This window comes from Pristiophorus japonicus, chromosome 13 (assembly GCF_044704955.1).
Source record: "Pristiophorus japonicus isolate sPriJap1 chromosome 13, sPriJap1.hap1, whole genome shotgun sequence".
Classification (NCBI taxonomy): Eukaryota; Metazoa; Chordata; class Chondrichthyes; family Pristiophoridae; genus Pristiophorus; species Pristiophorus japonicus.
The window spans coordinates 76,910,673-76,928,771 of record NC_091989.1 but is presented as its reverse complement, the minus strand read 5'-3'; the positions used below and the strand labels follow the sequence as shown (position 1 = coordinate 76,928,771).

The window sequence follows — 18,099 nt, the reverse complement described above, 5'->3', positions numbered from 1 at the left end:
GTCTCCTATATTTGGTACATTCACTCAAAGGGAGAATATTAAAGTACGAGATGGCAGAGAGCTGAAGGTATCAGGGCACAAACTTTTGTTCTAATGCCGTTGTGCCAGTCTGAAAGATTAAGAACTGGGATGTCCAGCATAATTACTTAGGAACGCAATTTGTTTTTTTCCCAGCATAGCTCAATAAAGATTAGGCCTACGATTAAAATAAAACCTAAACCTCACATTTGGCTGAGGAGTAAAGTATGCTACCATCTCGATCTCACTGACAGTTGCACTAAACAGTTGACCATGCCATTTCCTTAAATAGTCCCACAATTACATAGAATTTTTACACACAGAAACAGGCCTTTCGGCCCAAGTGCCGGTGTTTATGCTCCATAAGAGCCTCCCCCATTCTATTTACTTCACCTCACCCTATTAACATATACTTTGATTCCTTTCTCCCTCATGTGCTTATCTAGCTGCCCCTTAAATGCATCTCTGCTATGCACCTCAACCACTCCACATGGTAATGAGTTCCACATTCTCACCATTCTGAGTGAAGAAGTTTCTTCTTGACCCCAAAATGAGCTTTCGACCACATATCCGCGGAATAACTAAGACCATCTATTTCCATCTCTAACATCGCCCGTCTCCGCCCTTGCCTCAGCTCATCTGCTGCTGAAGCCCTCATCCATGCCTTTGTTACCTCTAGACTTGACTATTCCAAAGCATTCCTGGCTGGCTTCCCACATTCTACCCTACATAAACTAGAGATGATCCAAAGCTCGGCTGCCCATGTCCTAACTCGCTCCAAGTCCCTCTCACCCATTACCCCTGTGCTCGCTGACCTACATTGGCTTCTGATTAAGCAATGCCGCGATTTCAAAATTCTCATCCTTATTTTCAAATCCCTCCATGGCCTCGCCCCTCTCTATCTCTGTAATCTCCTCCAGCCCCACAACCACCCCCCACCACCCCGTCGAGATGTCTGCGCAACTCTAATTCTGCCCTCTTGAGCATCCCTGATTATAATCGCTCAACCATTGGTGGCCGTGCCTTCTGCTGCCTCGGCGCCAAGCTCTTGAACTTCCTACCTAAACCTCTCCTCCTCTCTTTCCTCCTTCAAGACGCTCCTTGGTCACCTGCGCTAATTTCTACTTATGCAGCTTTGATAGAGAATTCAAACAGGCTGCATTTAGACAGGCTGTGAAAATTCAGAGACAAGAAGTCAGAGATGCTACGTGAGTGGTAGCATGTTGCATTAAGGCATCAATCAACTTGACATTTTAGGACCCTTGGGTAGCGAGCCAATTAAAAGTTTAAAAGATTATTAATTGAGCCAATAAGGTCAAAGAAGGCGAGTTCTTTTCTGTAAATTGATCCAGGTATAAGTACAGCCATTTTGACCATGTGGTGCCAGAAGAACGAAGACCTGGCTTAAAGCCAAGAACTTGTTATTGCTCTCTGCCAAGATTAAAAAGTTAAAACTACAATCGGAGTTCGTATTTCATTGGAAATTAAGAGATCTAACAATTTTGGCGTCACGAACACGATCGCTGAGGAAAGAAACTGAATTTTGGACATCGGACCTACATACTGAGATAAGGACACCTCTTTTTCAAATCCTCGGTCAAAAGTCTAAATTCGCCTCTCCTTCTACGTGATTCCGAAAGCCTCCGGTTGGTAGTCGGCTCGAGGTCCCATAGACATCTAAACTTCGGCGGTGTGTTAGTTAATTAATCACCGACCTATTGATCGGCTAGAAAGCCTACGACTCGAGACCCCAGTAAAGAAATTATGGCAGCAGGAGATAAGAGCAAAGAATTGCCTACAACTGTTAAAGGTGGGCAAGCACCACCTGAAGTTTCGCTAGATTTAATTCTCGAACAGTTGAAAGAATACATAGAGCAACAATTCAACTTATCTAAAACCTGTATTAAGATCGAACAAAAGTACGGAACCTCCAAAGGACAATGGTCCTTGGACGACCCGTATGAAAAATAAAGATCGAACTAGATGGTCCCTAGCGGTTATGGGCCAGATCCGAAACCGGAATGAAATTATAATGCGTTCCCAACATGATCGAGAACTGACCAGTACAAAGGATCAATTGCAAGCAGTTTGTGCGCAGCTGCGACAGAAAAAGCTTGAACTTGAAAAGCTGGAAGCGGAAGTTAAAGATCTTAAAGGTGAAATTAAAGAATGGAAAAAATCATTAGGTCAAGAGACAGTAATAGGAAAAGGAAAATGTATTGATCAATTCCCAGGGTACCCATGTTTGGATAAATTAAAAGCGCAAACCCGAAGACACGACCGAGGAATAGATACGGATTCTGAATCCTCCGACAATACAGTGTCGGAGGATGAAGAATTAGGGGTGCGCTTTGCCCCGTTTAAAAAAAAGATGAGTTGTAGTCAAATCAGAAGAGACTGCGGATGAGGGCGGAACCAAAAAAAACGAAGAAAAGGCTGTATGAAAAATACTTAATTCATGATCCGGCAGACCCAGAGAAAATTGATAAATGGTCCAAGGAATTGCCCAATCCAAAGGGGGAGTAAAAACGTGGGACCAATTGGACCGCTTAAGAAATATATATCAACTTCATCCCTGGGACGGAGTGCAAATTTTGACCATAATGGTGCCAAAAACACAGGGAAGAAAATTGCACGACAAGGTAGAAGAAGCTTTGGGGCAGGATGAGCAAGATTTAGATGCAGGATGGGAGGTGATTAAACACTGGCTGCAAGCCTTCAGACAGACTGGGGAAAAATTGCAGCCTGCCAAAAGAAAGGAACAGAGGAGGTCCTGGAGTATGACGAGCGGTTTAGATGCACGTGGCTAGAACATTCGGGTATGAATAATACGGATGAGGAAATGGATGAACAAGTGTTTGGACCCCTAAAAGCAGCTTTCGTGGCAGGTCTAAAGCCAGAACTGTCCAAAATGCTTAAGGTAGTGTTACCGGACTGGGAAGGTAGAGGAACTACCTTTGCAGCATTGGTGGATCGATGTAACCAATTAGATCGGGATATGGGAGCTAAAGTCCGAGCTGTACAGACTATGGGATGGAAATCCCAGGATTCCGATAAACAGTCATTAGGAAAATTACCCGGAAAATGTCATTATTGTGGGAAAGAAGGTCACTGGGCCAAGACGTGCAGGGCAAAACAGCAAGGTCGTGGCTGGGGAAGAGGACGCAGCCAGGGATACAATTCAACCAACAAGCCAGGCTTGTCACAAGATAACGACCTCATAGAAGCATTTAAGCGACTGATAATACAACAAAAGGAGTTACTTGGGATAGCAAAAAACGATTAGAGCCCACCCTGGCCCCCCTCCTCGCACTAATACAACAAAGGGGAGATGGGCTACATATAACTGTGAGGGTGGGCGATAAGGATGTGGACTGTCTTTTAGACACAGGGGCGGAATTAACATGCTTACCCCTACAATATGGAGACTTTTTGCCGTTGGATGGTAGGGCACGTACAGCCTATAGAGTTGGGGGCCATAAAATGGAAATTAAAAGGACAACACCTGTACTTATAGGGCTGGGTCCACATGAACTAACCACGCCAGTCTGGATAGGCCCAGTAGATCAACCCCTTTTGGGAATGGACGTTCTAATCCAAGTAGATTCATTGTTGCATTTCGAGGATGGTCAGGTGACATGGTCAATTAGAACTTTGAAGAAAGAAGAATTGAAGGAACACCCGATATGGGCTAAAAATAAGAATGATTGTGGCCTACTCCAGATGGAGCCTGCATCATTTACAGGGACCAAGCCTCCATGCACTAAACAGTATCCCATCAGTCCAACTGCCATCGCGGGAATCTTACCGGTTATTCAGCAATTGGAGAAACAAGGGGTGCTTATGAAGACGCATAGCTCCTCCAATAGCCCCATGTGGCCGGTACAGAAATCTAATGAGACTTGGCGTTTGACTGTCGATTATAGGAAAGCTAACCAGTGTATTGATCAAAAAGCTCCTTTGGTCGCAGATCCCTCCACCATTTTTAACGAACTCAAACCGGAACATAAATATTTCTCGGTTATAGATATGGCCAACGGATTTTAGGCGGTGCCTTTGGCACCGGAGGTTCGACGGTGGTTTGCTTTCACTGTCCAAGGACAACAGTATACTTGGACCCGGTTACCGCAGGGTTTCCACAACAGCCCTACGGTATTCCACATGGCTTTACAAAGCCATTTGCGAGAATTACCTCCCCTGTCATCCACAGTCATCCAATATGTAGACAATATCCTGCTAGCTTCAAACACGGAAGACCAGCATAAACAAGATTTACGAGCTTTGCTGGACCACCTTCGGCTGAAAGGACATAAAGCCAGCATCGACAAAGCACAAATATCCCAAGAAGAGGTTGTATACCTGGGACAAAAGATTTCACAAGGAAAGAGAGAACTTACCCAGGATAGAACTGCAGCCATTCGGGCTGCTAAAAAACCCACCACTATTCAGGAACTAAGGTCTTTTTTGGGATTGTGTAACTTTAACAGAAATTGGATTGACTCCTTCACACAGCTTGCTCAGCCATTGAATTATATTTTAAAGGGGAAACGTGCCTCTAAAGAAGCCATCACCCTCACTAAAGAACAGCAAGAGGCCTTCCTGAGTTTGAAAAAGGCTTTGTGTTCGGCACCGGCTCTGGGAATCACCGACAGTGGTAAGCCATTTACCTTGCTTGTCCATGAGAAAGAAGGATATATGACAGCTATACTGACACAAGAACATGGGGATCTGCAAAGACCTATTGGCTATTATTCGGCAAAACTGGATGCGTTAGGCAACTTCCCCATCCGAGGGCTAAGGGCCATGGAAGCTACATGTCGAGCGGTAATGATCACTGCGGGTCTAGTCCTCGACCAAAAGCTGATTGTCAAGTGTCCCCACACCGTACATGCTTTGCTGTCTATGAATAGAATGTCTCAGGTGACGGCAGCAAGATGGACCCGCTGGACAGCAGTTTTGGAAGCTCCTAATCTCCATATCGTCTGGGCCAGCCCGGTTAATCCCGCAACTATGCTCCCGATGTCAGAATCGAGGGAGCAAGAGGGGGGAGAATGTGAAGAGCATGACTGCGTGGAGATTTTAAAAGAAACAGAAGAAGCAGCCTTAGCAGCAGAGGAGCCTCTGCACAACCCAGACCTCATCCTGTTTACAGATGGTTCCTCCTTTGTTGACAATGGTACCAGAAAAGCAGGATGGGCAGTTACAACCTTATATGAGGTAGTGGCAAAAGGATGTTTACCCTCAGGAACGTCAGCACAACAGGCCGAGTTACGGGCCCTGTCAGAAGCATGTCGAATAGCAGAAGGACAGACAGCTAATGTCTACACAGATTCGCGTTATGCTTTTGGAGTTGCTCACGACTTTGGTCTGTTATGGCGGAAAAGAGGATTACTCATTGCTGCTGGTACACCTATCCGAAATGGAAAAGAAGTCAGAGACTTACTGGAGGCCATACAATTACCTCAGGAAGTGTCCATCCTGAAGTGTAAGGCCCATACCAAGGAAAATACCACAGAAGCACAGGGAAATGCCCTAGCCAACCAGGCAGCTAAAGATGCCGCCTCACAAGGCGTTCCTCCAGAAGAGCCAACACAGATGTGCAGATTGAAAGCACTCAGGACTCTGACACGAGACCTTCAAACAATGCAAGCGAGTGCTCCAGAGAGGAAAAATGGACGTGGATTGAGGCAGGAATTAAGCTATGTGAAGATGGTGTCTGGAGATAAAAAGAGTTACCGACAAGCCAGTCGCGCCACAAGCGCTTATGCCTTTTTTAGCCCAACAGATCCACTCGTGGGGACACTTGGCCTCACAACAGATGACGGCCGGTTCCAGAAAAGCTGGTGGGGTCTGGGATTTAAAAAACATGCCCAGCTGGTATTAGACCGCTGTGTGGTCTGCCAGAAAAATAATTCTGGACCCATCACGGTAATGCCCTAACTGAGGCCCCCTGCCCCCGTCGGACCATTCCAGCATCTGCAGGTTGATTATATATCTCTTCCTTCATGCCAAGGATACATTAACATTCTTGTCATGGTCGACAGATTCTCTAGATGTGTAGAAGCTGTCCCAACTAAAAGAGCCACAACCAATCACACTGCAAAGGTCTTGTGTAAGGATTACATTCCCCGATGGGGAGTCCCGAGTAGCATTGACTCAGATCAGGGAACACACTTCACAGGTGCTGTCTGCCAAGAAGTCTGTAGGTTACTGAACATTACGTGGGATTTACACTGTCCTTATTATCCACAATCATCAGGACAAGTAGAACGAATGAATCGAACTCTGAAACAACGGCTTGCCAAATATCACCAAGAAGGAACACCATGGCCCCAGGCACTACCAATAGTGCTATGTAGCATTAGGGCAACCCCGAACAGAACTACAGGTCTAAGCCTATTTGAAATTATAACAGGAAGACCCATGTCGCTGCCAGGAACTATCGATTTACGGAAAGCTGATGTTCACTTAATGAATGACACTTTATCATACTGTCAGAACTTAACCAATGCTATTAGTTCTGTTTCTCGACAGGTATCGGCAGCTTGGGGTAATCCACCCGAAGGAGGACACATCATCCCGGGAGTTTGGGTGTATGTGAAAAAGTTGCATAAAGAACCTTTGGGTGCCAAGTGGGAGGGACCTTATCAAGTGTTATTGACCACCCAGGCAGCTGTTAAAGTCCAAGGAAAGAAAGCCTGGATCCACACTTCACACGTTAAACGAGCACCCGTAACTGAAGCTGAAATTTAATAAGGACAATTACTTTTTGCGAAAATGTATAAATTTACTGTATTATTGATTGTAGGTATTCTAGGCATAGGCCTACTTCTTACTAGCCGACCTTCTGCACCAAAGGGAAATAGTAGGGTAGCAAGGGAATTACATGTAAATACCTTTTTATATATGTCATACATTCATGCCAAACAAGGTAACATTTCTAGTTGTTGGGTGTGTGCGCATATTCCTATTCACTCAAAGGGAGGGATTGCCTTGAGGCCAGTTCCCTTGAATATCTCGGAAATGGCTGAGTGGATAATTAATCAAAACAAAACAGGCAATACGTTTCAGGATACGGAAAACTGGGCACGTAAATGGAAGTCAGCAGGTTACAATCTGACTACCTTTGAAGGGGGATACCAACCGTGCTACAATAATTCCAAACGGCCCCCATTTTTTGTTAGCACTAATACAACGGGAATAGGAAGACCGGGGGAATCGGTCTATCTGATTAGAAACATCAAAGGAGGCCAAAATATGGGGTATAGTAACTGCTCCCGGAATTATAATATAATCAAGCCACGGAACCGTCCAAACTGGGCCGATGTGGGAATTTTTAATGTAACGGGGATTCTGAATAAAACAGATGGAAAAGCCTGGACAGACCCCGGAGTGTTGCTGACAAAGAAACAGCTAAAATTCATTGCATATAATGGCACCTATTGGGTGTGTGGCCACAAGGCCTACCCTTGGCTGCCCCAGAATTGGATGGGATCCTGCTATTTAGCCTACATTGTGCCTTATATGTATCATATAAAGTCACTGTCAGAACATTTATACCGTCCTAAGAGAGCTATCACAGAAACAGAGAGGTTCTTTGCCATTCTGATCCCTGGGTATGGGATCGCCAAACTGGCAAGGGAATCCATTAATGTTAATGATATCTGAGGCCCTAGTTAAAATCAATGCAGAAATGGTAGCAATCAGCACAGTAGCCCGACAGAATAGACTGGCCCTTGATTACATCCTGGCTGAAAAGGGAGGTACTTGCGCCCTACTCGGAACTGAGCGTTGCACATATATCCCAGATAGCTCCGAAGAAATTACCCACTTAGCGGAGCATTTCCAAAAAGAGGTAGAAAAACTTAAGCAACCCCCATCATTCACTTTGTGGAGTGGAGCCACTGAATGGCTAGGTTCAATAGGAACTTCATTGGTGGAGGGTTTAATTCTATTTGTTGTAATTGTTTTACTTTTATATTGTTTGTTTATGTTGATTAAATGTTGTTGCGACCAGGTGGCTGTAGCTGCTGTCCCGCAGGTGAGACACCTTGCAGGTCCCAGCATACCGTCTGTATGTGGCACAGGGGTATGTTATGCTTAAGGAAAGGTTGTTTACTGGTTGAATTAAGATATTGATTTGGATTAAATTGGAATTAGGTTAATTAACCTACTAAAACCAGACTTCCATTGTGGCCACGATGGAACTCGGGTTGGTGTAAATTTGTGTGGAAGCTACTAGTCCGGACATGTGGCGAAACACATCAACAAATTTTAGAAGGAAACTCGATTAACATGTATGAAATTATTTTGTCGAATGTTTAACCAGTGATAACTGATGTTTTATGATTCAGTTTGTGAAAGAATCAAAGGGGGGATTGATAGAGAATTCAAACAGGCTGCATTTAGACAGGCTGTGAAAATTCACAGACAACAAGTCAGAGATGCTACGTGAGTGGTAGCATGTTGTATTAAGGCATCAATCAACTTGACATTTTAGGACCCTTGGGTAGCGAGCCAATTAAAAGGTTAAAAGATTATTAATTGAGCCAATAAGGTCAAAGAAGGAGTTCTTTTCTGTAAATTGATCGAGGTATAAGTACAGCCATTTTGACCATGTGGTGCCAGAAGAACAAAGACCTGGCTTAAAGCCAAGAACTTGTTATTGTTCTCTGCCAAGATTAAAAAGTTAAAACTACAATCGGAGTTCGTATTTCATTGGAAATTAAGAGATCTAACAGCTCGGTGTCAAATTTTTATCTCATAATACTCCTTGGGACGGTTCACTACATTAAAGGCGCTATATAAATACAAGTTGTTGTTGTTGAATTCCTTATTGGATTTATTGGTAACTATCTTACATTTTTGGCTCTTAGATTTGGACACCTTCACATCTTCTCTACATCTACCCCATTGTGTCAGCTGTGGCTCAATTAGTAGCACTCTCAGCTGAGTCAGAAGGTTGAGGGTTCAAGTCCCACTCCAGGGACTTCAGCACAAAAATCTAAGTTGACACTCCAGTGCAAAACTGAGGGAGCGCTGCAGAGTTGGAGGTGCCATCTTTCGGATGAGACGTTAAACCGAGGTGAAAGATCCTAGGGCACTATTTCAAAGAGGAGCAGGGGAGTTATCCCCAGTGTCCTGGCCAATATTTATCCCTCAATCAACATAACAAAAGCAGATTATCTGGTCATTATCACATTGCTGTTTGTGGGAGTTCGCTTGTGCGCAAATTGGCTGCTGCGTTTCCTACATTACAACAGTACTTAATTGGCTGTAAAGCGCTTTGAGATGTCCGGTGGTCGTGAATGGTGCTATATAAATCCAAATCTTGGAAGTCTTTAGTAATTTTGAGGTTACCTTTCAATCTTCTCTTTTTTTTTTAAAAAAGAGAAAAGGGTTCCAGCCAATCCAATGCACCACGGGTTACCTCTTCTGCACCTGCACTGAAGCATTGTTCGGAAGAGGTAACCCATGAAGCATTGTGGGGTGATTTAAACTGCCCTCAGGAAAGTGAGTTTTTAATGTCACCATGGGAAGATGGGCCTAAAACACTGGCCAGCTGCATGAAGAGCATGAAGGTTGGCAATTATGTACAGGTCAGACAGATGGCTGACCCAAAAAGAATTAGCGTACAAATCATAACCTACTTTGTTAGTTAACGACAAGCAAATGCAAAGCTACACAGTATTGAGCAACATTAGAGACAAACATAGCATGGATGTGTTTAATATGATTATATTGTTCAGATGCAATGATATCAGTACAAAGTACAGGCATTTTGGCCTCACACTTAACCTCAACATTTTCCCCTGATAGAAAAGTTAGCCTTCTTGTTCTTTATTTTCCTGTATGGTGCCTGAAAGGATTACACACCTTCTCTTTCTGTACTGAATCCACTGTCATCAGGAATGAATGGCAGTTAAGAATCCTTAAACCATTCTGGTAACCGTGGCTCTGTGAGAACACTCGTGCTTCTGAGCCGGAAGGGCTCAAGCAACCTTCCAGGACTTAGGAACAGAATAGGTCATTCAGCAGTGCGAGCCTACTCAGTCATGGTTGATCTGCACCTCAACGCCTATGATCCATTTCCCTGGATACCCTGACCTAACAAAAAGCTTTCAATCTCAGTCTTGAAAATTTCAACTGATCCAGCATCCACAACCTTTTTTTGGGGGGTGGGGGGGAAAGATAGCATTTCAGATTTCTACTACGTGTTGGGCAGGTCAATCTCAACATCGGGAGTTCCGAGAGAGTCAGAGTTCACGAGGTCGGCGAGTCGGTAGGCCCCGCGAGGTCGGCGAGTTGGGAGTTCGGAGGCCTTGGAGGTCGGTGAGGTGAGTTGGTAAGTAACTCTCTTTTCTCTATTTCTGTTTAAGTAGGTCGGGAGTTCGGAGGCAGAGAGGTCGGGAGGCCACAGAGGTCGGTGAGGTGAGTTGGTGAATAGCTCTCTTTTCTCTATTCCTTTGTAAATAGATTTTAAACTAGATAAGGCTAACTAGAGGGATGGCAGTGCAGCTCAGTCCCGTGGAGTACACATCCTGCAGCATGTGGGAAGCCCTAAACGTTTCGTGCAGCCACGTGTGTAGGAGGTGTCTCCAGTTTCAACTGCTCGAGCTCCGCATTTTGGAGCTGGAGCAGCGGGTGGAGTCAATACGATGCATCTGCGAGGCTGAGAGCTATGTAGATAGCACATTCAGGATGTGGTCACCCCACAGTTTAAAGGTGTGCAGGTAGAGGGGAACTTGGTGACCATCAGATGTAGTATGTGTGCTAGGCAGGTAGCACAGGAGTCCCCACAGTGAGTCCATTCGGCTTTTAAACCAATATTCACTTCTGAGTATCAGTAAAGACGATGGTGCCTCTGGGGAGTGCAGAGGGATGAGGTCCTACAGGAAGAATTCAGGAAGCTAGGAAGAAAATTAAAGGATAGGATCTCAAAGGTAGTAATCTCCGGGTTACTACCGGTGCCACATGCTAATGAGTGTAAGAAAAGAAGGATAGAGAGGATGAACAAGTGGCTGGAAAGTTGGTGTAGGAGGGAGGGCTTTAAATTCTTGGGCTTTGGGACCGCTTCTGGGGGAGATGGGACCTGTACAAACTGGACGGGTTTCACCTCAACAGTGCCGGGACCAATATCCTCGTGGGGAGCTTTGCTAGTGCTGTTGGGGAGAGTTTAAACAAGCTTGGCAGGGGGATGGGAATCTGAGAATGAATTCAAAAGGGAAGGAAGTAAAGCAGAATTGGATAGCAAGAATCTAGAAAGCGAATCTGTAAGACAGAGGAAACAGGACTTAGTATGTAGTAAGCAAGGAGGTCTTCCTGTGTTGAATGGTATATACTTCAATGCAAGGAGTATAGCGAATAAGGCGGATGAACTAACACTTGGGAGTATGGCATTATAGCCATTGCAGAAACATGGCTGAAAGAGGGGCGGGTTTGGCAGATCAATATTCCTGGCTACAGGATTGTTAGACAAGTTAGAGAGGGGGGTTAAAAAAAAAAAGAGGAGGGGGCATTGCGGTACTGATTAAAGAAACTATGACAGCGGTGAGGAGGGATGACATGTTAGGGGGATCATCAAATGAGACCATATGGGTAGAATTGAAAAATAAAAAAAGGGGCAATCACACTGCTGGGAGTGTATTATAGACCCCCAAACAGGGGGAGGTAGATAGAGGAGCAAATATGTAGGCAAATTGCTGCGGAGTCTAAAAACATAAGGGTAGTAATAAAAGGGGATTTTATCCAAATATTGATTTGGACAAATTTAGTGTGAAGGGTATAGAGGGTGTGGAATTCTTGAAATGCATTCAAGAGAACTTCTTTAGTCAGTATGTAGCAAGTCCAACACGAGAGAGGGCGGTCTTGGATTTAGTTTTGGGGAATGAAGCTGGGCAGGTTGAAGAGTTATTAGTGAGGGAGCACTTGGGTGCCAGTGACCATAATCCAGTCAGATTCAAGTTGGTTATGGATCAGGACAAGAATAGGCCTGGAATAAAAGTTCTGAATTGGGGAAAAGTTAATTTTGCTAAGTTAAGGAGTGATTTAGCCATAGTGGACTGGAAACAGCTACTTGTGGGTAAATCAGTGTCGGAACAGTGGGAGGCATTCAAGGAAGAGATCCGGAAGACTCAGGCCAAACATGTGTCCTTAAAGGAAAAGGCAGAAAAAAATAATTCTAGAGCAACCTGGATGATTAGAGACTTACAGGGGAGGATTGAGAAAAAAAGGGGCACTTGTGTCATATACCAACGGTAAATACTTTAGAATCTTTAGAGGAATATAGAAAGTTGAGGCAAAATTAAAAAGGATATTAGGAATGCCAGAGAGAGCATGAGAAATTCTTGGCCAGTAAAAATTAAGGAAAACCCTAGGATGTTCTATAAATATATTGGGCCCAAGTTTTGGGCTGCGCCGACCTGGACGCCCGTTTTTCGCGCCACAAAGTGCGCCTGAAAAAAACTTCCAGATTCTCCGGCTCCCTGCAGGTCCTCTGGCCCTCGACGCAGCGCAGCACAAGCTGTAGGGGGCGGAGCCAGGTCCCTGCGCTGAAAACAGTGCCGGGACCTCTGCACTGAAAACAGTGCCGGGACCTCTGCACATGCGCGCTCCAGGCGCCCAAAACTGTGTGGGAGGGGCCCGAAGCACGCAGCCCCTAGCCCTGGCCGAATGGCCTCACTGGGGCTGCATGCATAAGGCTGCCTCCCACGCCCAGCTCCTGCTTCCTCCGGACCCAACCCGACTTGACTCCCGCTCCCACCCCCCCCCCACCGGACCGCCCCCTCCCGACCCGACCTTCGCTTCCCCCGCTCCCGACCTTCCCCCGCGACCGATCTCCCCCCCTCAACCCGACCTCCGCTTCCCCGCTCCCCACCAATCTCCTCTCTCCCCCCACCCCTCGACCGATCTCCTCTCCCGACCGATCTCCTCAACCCCCACGACAGATCTCCGCCGTCCCCCCCCGACCGACCGCCCCTCCCCTCCGCCCCGACCCGCGCTTCCCCCAATCCGCGCTCCCAACCCCCCCGGACCACGGACCCGACGCCACCTACCTGTCAATCCGGTAAGTCTAAGCTCGAAGATCAGCCTCCCTCCCCTTTCTTTCTCTCTCTCAACCCCCCTTCTCCCTCCCTCCCCCTTCTCTCACCCCCCCCTCCTCCTTCTCACCCCACTCCTCCCTCCCTCCCTTCTCTCACCCCCCCATCTCCCTCGCTCCCTTCTCTCACCCCCCCCATCTCCCTCGCTCCCTTCTCTCACCCCCCATCTCCCTCCCTCCCTTCTCTCACCCCCCCCATCTCCCCCCTCCCTTCTCTCACCCCCCCCCATCTCCCTCCCTCCCTCCTCTCACCCCCCTCCTCCCTCCCTCCCTTCTCTCACCCCCCCTCCTCCCTCCCTTCTCTCACCCCCGCCTCCTCCCTCCCTCCCTTCTCTCACCCCCCCTCCTCCCTCCCTCCCTTCTCTCACCCCCCCTCCTCCCTCCCTCCCTTCTCTCACCCCCCCTCCCTCCCTCCCTCCCTTCTCTCACCCCCCCTCCTCCCTCCCTCCCTTCTCTCACCCCCCCTCCTCCCTCCCTCCCTTCTCTCACCCCCCCTCCTCCCTCCCTCCCTTCTCTCACCCCCCCTCCTCCCTCCCTCCCTTCTCTCACCCCCCTCCTCCCTCCCTCCCTTCTCTCACCCCCCTCCTCCCTCCCTCCCTTCTCTCACCCCCCTCCTCCCTCCCTCCCTTCTCTCACCCCCCCTCCTCCTCCCTCCTCCTCACCCCCCCTCCTCACTCCCTCCCTTCTCTCACCCTCCCTCCCTTCTTCACCCCCCTCCTCCTCCCTCCCTCCCTTCTCTCACCCCCCCTCCTCCCTCCCTCCCTTCTCTCACCCCCCCTCCTCCCTCCCTCCCTTCTCTCACCCCCCCCTCCTCCACCCCCCTCCTCCCTCCCTCCCTTCTCTCACCCCCCCTCCCTTCCCTCCCTTCTCTCAACCCCACTCTCTCCTCCCTCACTTCTCTCACCCCCCTCCTCCCTCCCTTCTCTCACCCCCCTCCTCCCTCCCTCCCTTCTCTCACACCCACTCCTCCCTCCTCCCTCCCTCCTCTCACCCTCCCGCTCCTCCCTTCTCTCACCACCCCTCCTCTCACCCCCCCTCCTCCCTCCCTTCTCTCACCCCACTCCTCCCTCCTCCCCTTCTCTCACACCCACTCCTCCCTCCTTCTCTCACCCCCTCTCCCTCCCTTCTCTCACCCTTCTCTCACCCCCTCCCTCCCTTCTCTCTCCCTTCTCTCACTCCCCTCCCTCCCTTCTCTCTCCCTCCCTCCCTTCTCTCCCTTCTCTCTCCCTCCCTCCCTCTTCTCTCTCCCTCCCTCCCTCTTATCTCACCTCCCTCCTCTCACCCCCCACCTCCCTCCCTCCTCCTCCTCCCTCCCTCCTCCTCCTCTCACCCCCCTCCCTCCCTCCCTCCCTTCTCTCACCCCCCCCCTCCCTCCCTCCCTTCTCTCACCCCCCTCCTCCTCCCTCCCTCCCTTCTCTCACCCCCCTCCTCCCTCCCTCCCTTCTCTCACCCCCCTCCTCCCTCCCTCCCTTCTCTCACCCCCCCTCCTCCCTCCCTCCCTTCTCTCACCCCCCCCTCCTCCCTCCCTCCCTCCCTTCTCTCTCCCTCCCTCCCTCCCTTCTCTCCCTTCTCTCTCCCTCCCTCCCTCTTCTCTCTCCCTCCCTCCTCTTCTCTCCACCTCCCTCCTCTCACCCCCCCCACCTCCCTCCCTCCTCCTCCCTCCCTCCTCCTCCCTCCCTCCCTTCTCTCACCCCCCTCCTCCCTCCCTCCCTTCTCTCACCCCCCCTCCTCCCTCCCTCCCTTCTCTCACCCCCCTCCTCCCTCCCTCCCTCCCTTCTCTCACCCCCCTCCTCCCTCCCTCCCTCCCTTCTCTCACCCCCCTCCTCCCTCCCTCCCTCCCTTCTCTCACCCCCCCTCCTCCCTCCCTCCCTTCTCTCACCCCCCCTCCTCCCTCCCTCCCTTCTCTCACCCCCCTCCTCCCTCCCTCCCTTCTCTCACCCCCCCCTCCCCTCCCTCCCTTCTCACCCCCCTCCTCCCTCCCTCCCTTCTCACCCCCCCTCCTCCCTCCCTCCCTACCTCTCACCCCCCCTCCTCCCTCCCTCCCTTCTCTCACCCCCCCTCCTCCCTCCCTCCCTTCTCTCACCACCCCCTCCCTCTCCTCCCTCCCTTCTCTCACTCCCCCTCCTCCCTCCCTCCCTTCTCTCACCCCCCCCTCCTCCCTCCTCCTTCCTTCCTCCCTCCCTCCCTTCGCTCACCCCCCCTCCTCCCTCCCTCCCTTCTCTCACCCTCCCTCCCTCCCTTCTCTCACCCTCCCTCCCTCCCTTCTCTCTCACCCCCCCTCCTCCCTCCCTCCCTTCCTCTCACCCCCCCTCCTCCCTCCCTCCCATCTCTCACCCCCCCCTCCTCCCTCCCTCCCTTCTCACCCCCCCTCCTCCCTCCACACACACCCCCCTCCTCCCTCCCTCCCTTCTCTCACTCCCCCTCCTCCCTCCCTCCCTTCTCTCACTCCCCCTCCTCCCTCCCTCCCTTCTCTCACTCCCCCTCCTCCCTCCCTCCCTTCTCTCACTCCCCCTCCTCCCTCCCTCCCTTCTCTCACCCCCCCTCCTCCCTCCCTCCCTCCTCTCATTCCCCCCTCCTCCCTCCCTCCCTTCTCTCACCCCCTCCTCCCTCCCTCCTTCTCTCACCCCTCCTCCCTCCCTTCTCTCACCCCCCCTCCTCCCTCCCTCCCTTCTCTCACCCCCCCTCCTCCCTCCCTCCCTTCTCTCACCCCCCCTCCCTCCCTCCCTCCCTTCTCTCACCCCCCCTCCTCCCTCCCTCCCTTCTCTCACCCCCCCTCCTCCCTCCCTTCTCTCACCCCCCCTCCTCCCTCCCTCCCTTCTCTCACCCCCCCCTCCTCCCTCCCTCCCTTCTCTCACCCCCCCTCCCCCTCCCTTCTCACCCCCCCTCCTCCCTCCCTCCCTCCCTTCTCTCCTCCCTCCCTCCCTCCCTCTCTCTTCTCTCTCCCTCCCTCCCTCTTCTCTCTCCCTCCCTCCCTCCTTCTCTCACCTCTCCCTCCTCTCACCCCCCCCACCTCCCTCCCTCCTCCTCCCTCCCTCCCTTCTCTCACCCCCCTCCTCCCTCCCTCCCTTCTCTCACCCCCCCCTCCTCCCTCCCTCCCTTCTCTCACCCCCCCTCCTCCCTCCCGCCCTCCCTTCTCTCACCCCCCCCTCCTCCCTCCCTTCCTCTCACCCCCCCTCCTCCCTCCCTCCCTTCTCTCACCCCCCCTCCTCCCTCCCTCCCTTCTCTCACCCCCCTCCTCCCTCCCTCCCTTCTCTCACCCCCCCTCCTCCCTCCCTCCCTTCTCTCACCCCCCTCCTCCCTCCCTCCCTTCTCTCACCCCCCCTCCTCCCTCCCTCCCTTCTCTCACCCCCCCTCCTCCCTCCCTCCCTTCTCTCACCCCCCCTCCTCCCTCCCTCCCTTCTCTCACCCCCCCTCCTCCCTCCCTCCCTTCTCTCACCCCCCCTCCTCCCTCCCTCCCTTCTCTCACCCCCCTCCTCCCTCCCTCCCTTCTCTCACCCCCCCTCCTCCCTCCCTCCCTTCTCTCACCCCCCCTCCTCCTCCCCCCCCCTCCTCCCTCCCTCCCTTCTCTCACCCCCCTCCCTCCCTCCCTCCCTTCTCTCACCCCCCCTCCTCCCTCCCTCCCTTCTCACCCCCCTCCTCCTCCCTCCCTTCTCTCACCCCCCCTCCTCCCTCCCTCCCTTCTCTCACCCCCCCTCCTCCCTCCCTCCCTTCTCTCACCCCCCCTCCTCCCTCCCTCCCTTCTCTCACCCCCCCTCCTCCCTCCCTCCCTTCTCTCACCCCCCTCCTCCCTCCCTCCCTTCTCTCACCCCCCCTCCTCCCTCCCTCCCTTCTCCCTCCTCCCTCCCTCCCTTCTCTCACCCCCCCTCCTCCCTCCCTCCCTTCTCTCACCCCCCTCCCCCTCCCTCCCTTCTCTCACCCCCCCTCCTCCCTCCCTCCCTTCTCTCACCCCCCCTCCTCCCTCCCTCCCTTCTCTCACCCCCCCTCCTCCCTCCCTCCCTTCTCTCACCCCCCCTCCTCCCTCCCTCCCTTCTCTCACCCCCCTCCTCCCTCCCTCCCTTCTCTCACCCCCTCCTCCTCCTCCCTCCCTTCTCTCACCCCCCCTCCTCCCTCCCTCCCTTCTCTCACCCCCCCTCCTCCCTCCCTCCCTTCTCTCACCCCCCTCCTCCCTCCCTCCCTTCTCTCACCCCCCCTCCTCCCTCCCTCCCTTCTCTCACCCCCCCTCCTCCCTCCCTCCCTTCTCTCACCCCCCCTCCTCCCTCCTCCCTTCTCTCACCCCCCCTCCTCCCTCCCTCCCTTCTCTCACCCCCCTCCTCCCTCCCTCCCTTCTCTCACCCCCCTCCTCCCTCCCTCCCTTCTCTCACCCCCCCTCCTCCCTCCCTCCCTTCTCTCACCCCCCCTCCTCCCTCCCCTTCTCTCACCCCCCCCTCCTCCCTCCCTCCCTTCTCTCACCCCCCCTCCTCCCTCCCTCCCTTCTCTCACCCCCCCTCCTCCCTCCCTCCCTTCTCTCACCCCCCCTCCTCCCTCCCTCCCTTCTCTCACCCCCCCTCCTCCTCCCTCCCTTCTCTCACCCCCCCTCCTCCCTCCCCTCCCTCCCTTCTCTCACCCCCCCTCCTCCCTCCCTCCCTTCTCTCACCCCCCCTCCTCCCTCCCTCCCTTCTCTCACCCCCCCTCCTCCCTCCCTCCCTTCTCTCACCCCCCCTCCTCCTCCCTCCCTTCTCTCACCCCCCCTCCTCCCTCCCTCCCTCTCTCCCCCCCTCCTCCCTCCCTCCCTTCTCTCACCCCCCCTCCTCCCTCCTCCTCCCTTCTCTCACCCCCCCTCCTCCCTCCCTCCCTTCTCTCACCCCCCCTCCTCCCTCCCTCCCTTCTCTCACCCCCCCTCCTCCCTCCCTCCTTCTCTCACCCCCCCTCCTCCCTCCCTCCCTTCTCTCACCCCCCCTCCTCCCTCCCTCCCTTCTCTCACCCCCCCCTCCTCCCTCCCTCCC

General features: G+C 52.1%; 1 protein-coding gene across 4 annotated transcripts in view; it reads right to left on the bottom strand.

Moving 5' to 3' along the window:
• fgd6 (FYVE, RhoGEF and PH domain containing 6) overlaps positions 1 to 18,099 on the bottom strand; it is a 156,362-nt gene that overhangs the window by 27,987 nt on the left and 110,276 nt on the right. The gene's annotated exons all lie outside the window — the stretch shown is intronic.